The sequence below is a fragment of the Orcinus orca genome, chromosome 21, assembly GCF_937001465.1.
Source record: "Orcinus orca chromosome 21, mOrcOrc1.1, whole genome shotgun sequence".
NCBI lineage: Eukaryota > Metazoa > Chordata > Mammalia > Artiodactyla > Delphinidae > Orcinus > Orcinus orca.
This window is the reverse complement of record NC_064579.1, coordinates 12,127,430-12,131,354: the sequence shown is the minus strand read 5'-3', so window position 1 is coordinate 12,131,354 and position 3,925 is coordinate 12,127,430. Positions and strand designations below refer to the sequence as shown.

The following is a 3,925-nucleotide window of genomic DNA, read 5'->3' as shown; positions in this document are numbered from 1 at the left end:
TCCTTGTTGTTTATTTTATATATAGTAGTGTGTATCTGTTAATCCCATACTCCTAATTTATTCCTCCCCCCTTTCCCCTTTGGTAACCATAAGTTTGTTTTCTATGTCTGTGAGTCTGTTTCTGTTTTGTAAATAAGTTCACTTGTATCATATTTTAGATTCCACATACAAGCGATATCATATGATATTTGTCTTTGTCTGACTTAATTCACTTAGTATGATCATCTCTAGGTCCTCTAATCTCTATGATTATCTAAGTAGTACATATTCTTTATAGAGAATTTGGAAGACAAAATAAAATATAAAATTAAAATTATCTATAATTCCACTCTCCAGAGATAGTAGTCACTATTAACATTTTAGTCTCCTTTTCTCCAGTCTGAGTTTATGTTATGCTATCCTACTTTATGTCCTGCTTCTTCTGATGTTTTGGGTTTTCTTGCTTGTTTCTAAATAGTCTTTATTTTTCAGAGCAGTTTTAGGTTCACAGCGAAACCGACAGGAAGGTACAGAGAGTTCCCTTATTCCCCTACCCCCATATACACACAGGCTCCCGCACTGTTGACATCCCGCACCACAGTGGTGTATTTGATACAACTGATGAACCTATACTGACATCATTATCCCCTAAAGTCCACAGTTTACATTAGGGTTCACCCTTGGTGTTGTACATTCTACAAGTTTTCACAAACGTATAATGACACATACCCGCTTTTATAGTGTTAAACAGAATAGTTTCACTGTCCTAAAAATCCTCTGTGCTCCGTCTGTTCATCTCTTCCTCCTCTAACCCCTGAACATTCTACTGTCTCCATAGTTTTGACTCTTCCAGAATGTCATATAGTCGGAATCATAAAGTATATAGCTTTTATAGATTGGCTTCTTTCGTTTAGTAATATGCACTTAAGTTTCCTCCATACCTTTTCATGGCTTGGTAACACATTTCTTTTTTAGTAGTGAATAATATTCCATTGTGTAATGTACCGTAGTTTTTTTAACCATTCACCTATTAAAGGGCATCTTGATTGCTTCTAGTTTTTGCAGTTATGAACAAAGATACTATAAACATCTGTGTGCAGGTTTTTGTGTGGACAGAAGTTTTCAACTCATTTGGGTAAATACCAAGGAGCATGATTGCTGGATTTGGGGTACGAGTATATTTGGTTTTGTATGAAACTGCCAAACGGTCTTCCAAAGTGGCTGGACCGGGCTTCCCTGGGGGCGAAGTGGTTGAGAGTCTGCCTGCCAATGCAGGGGACACGGGTTCGTGCCCCGGTCCGGGAGGATCCCACATGCACGGAGCGGCTGGGCCCATGAGCCATGGCCACTGAGCCTGCGCGTCCGGAGCCTGTGCTCTGCAACGGGAGAGGCCACAACAGTGAGAGGCCCGCGTACCACACACACAAAAAAAAAACCAAAGTGGCTATACCATTTTGTATTCCCACCAGCAATGAACATGAGTTCCTGTTGCTCCACATCCTCACCAATAGGTGATGTTGTCAGAGTTTGGGATTTTTTTTCATTCGAATAGGTGTGTAATGATATCTCACTGTTGTTCTAATTTGCATTTCCTTAATGACATATGATGTTGGGCATCCTTTTACATGCTCATTTTCCATCTTTATACCTTCTTTGGTGATGTGTCTGTTCAGATATTTTGCCCATTTTAAAATTAGGTTGTTCATTTTCTTATTGTTGAGTTTTAAGTGCTCTTTGTATATTCTGGATAATGATCCTTTTATGAGATGGTTTTTGCAATTACTTTATAACATTCTGTGGCTTGGTTTCTCATTTTCTTGACTGAGTCTTTTGCAGAGCAGAAGTTTTTTTTTTAATTTTAATGAAATCCAGTTTATCAGTTACTTCTTTCACAGAACATACATTTGGTGGTGTATTTAAAAAGTTATTCCATAACAAAGGTCATCTAGATATTCCCTCTGTTATCTTGTAGGAGAGTTTTATAGTTTTGCATTCACATTTAGGTTTATGTTCCATTTTGAGTTAATTTTGTGATGCGTGTAAGGTCTGTGTGCAGATTCTTTTTTTCCCTTTCTTTCTTTTTTTTTGTTTTTTGCTTGTTTGTTTTTTGTTTTTATGTGGATGTCTGTTGTTGCAGCACCATTTGTTGAAAAGACTGTCTCCATTGTATTGCCTGTCAAAGATAAGCTGACGGGCTTCCCTGGTGGCGCAGTGGTTGAGAGTCCGCCTGCCGATGCAGGGGACACGGGTTCGTGTCCTGGTCCGGGAAGATCCCACATGCTGCGGAGCGGCTGGGCCCGTGAGCCATGGCTGCTGAGCCTGCGCGTCCGGAGCCTGTGCTCCACAACGGGAGAGGCCACAGCAGTGAGAGGCCCGCGTACCACAAAAAAAAAAAAAAACAAAAAAAAAAAGATGAGCTGACTATATGTATGTGGGCCTATTTCCGGGTTCTCTGTTCTGTTCTATTGATCTATTAGTCTAATTTTTGCCAATAAAAGACTATCTTGATTACTGTCTTGAAGTCAGTTCGTGTCCGTCCTCTGACTTTGTTCTTCTCCTTCAATATTGTGTTGGCTCTTCTGGACATTTTGCCTCGCCATATTAACTTTAGAATCAGTTTGTCAATATCCACAAAACAACTTGCTGGGATTTTGACTGGGATTGTGTTGAATCTATAGATCAAGTTGGAAAGAACTGACGTCTTGACAATGTTGAGTCTTCCTATCTGTGAATATGGAATAGCTCTTCATTTATTCAGTTCTTTTATTTCTTTCATCAGAGTTTTGTAGTTTTCCTCACATAGATCTTGTTCATGTTATTTGAGATTTATACTTAAATATGTCATTATTGGGGGTGCTAATTTAAATGGTATTGTTTTTTATTTCAAATTACTGATATATAGGAAAGTGATTGACTTTTGTATTTTAACCTTGTATCCTGCAACCTTGCTATAATCACCCAACTTTAGTTCCAGGGTTTTTTTGGTCAATTCTTTCAGATTTTCTACATAGTCATGTCATCTTCAAACAAAGACAGTTTTATTTATTTCTTCCCAACCTGTATACCTTTTTTTTCTTTAAATATGGAACGCTTCACGAATTTGCGTGCCCATCCTTGCGCAGGGGCCATGCTAATCTTCTCTGTACCATTCCAATTTTAGTATACATGCTGCTGAAGTGAGCACTCCAACCTGTATCCCTTTTATATCCCTTTCTTGTCTTGTTGCATTAGCTAGGACTTGTAATACAGTGTTTAAAAGGAATGGTGGGAGAAAATATCCTTGCCTTGTTTCTGATCTTAGCAGGAAAGAATGTAGTTTCTCACCATTTGTTATATTAGCCATAGTTTTTCTGTAGATGTTCTTTATCAAATTGAGGAAGTTCTTGCTCTATTCCTAGCTTGCTGAAAGTTTTTACCCTGCATGGGTGTTGGATTTTCTCAAATACTTTTTCTGCATCTATCGATATGATCACGTGATTTTTCTCCTTTAGCCTGTTGATGTGATGGATTACATTAATTGAATAAGCCTTGCATAGATGGAATAAACCCCCCTTGGTTATGGTGTACAGTTCTTACTCTACATTGCTGGATTTGACTAGCTAATATTTTGCTGAGGATTTTTTCCATCTATGTTCCTGAGAGGTCTTGGTCTGTAGTTTTCTTTTCTTGTAATGTCTTTGTCTGGTTTTGGTATTAGAGTAACGCTGGACTCATAGTATAAGTTAGGAAGTATTGCCTTTGCTTCTATCTTCTAGAAGAGATGGCAGAGAATGAGTATACATTCTTTCTTAAATGTTTGGTGGAATTGCCCCAGTGAATCCATATGGGCCTAGTGCCTTCTGATTTGGAAAGTTATTAATTGTTGGCTCATTTTTAAAATTAGATATAGGTCTATTCAAATTGTCTATTTCTTCTACTGTGAGTTTTGGCAGATTGCGTCTTTCAA

General features: G+C 38.2%; 1 non-coding gene across 1 annotated transcript; it reads right to left on the bottom strand.

Moving 5' to 3' along the window:
* Positions 1-3,055: 3,055 nt before the first annotated feature.
* On the bottom strand, positions 3,056-3,163 carry LOC117195662 (U6 spliceosomal RNA). The gene has a single exon (XR_004475435.1). It is a non-coding gene; the product is annotated as a U6 spliceosomal RNA (small nuclear RNA).
* Positions 3,164-3,925: the final 762 nt, after the last annotated feature.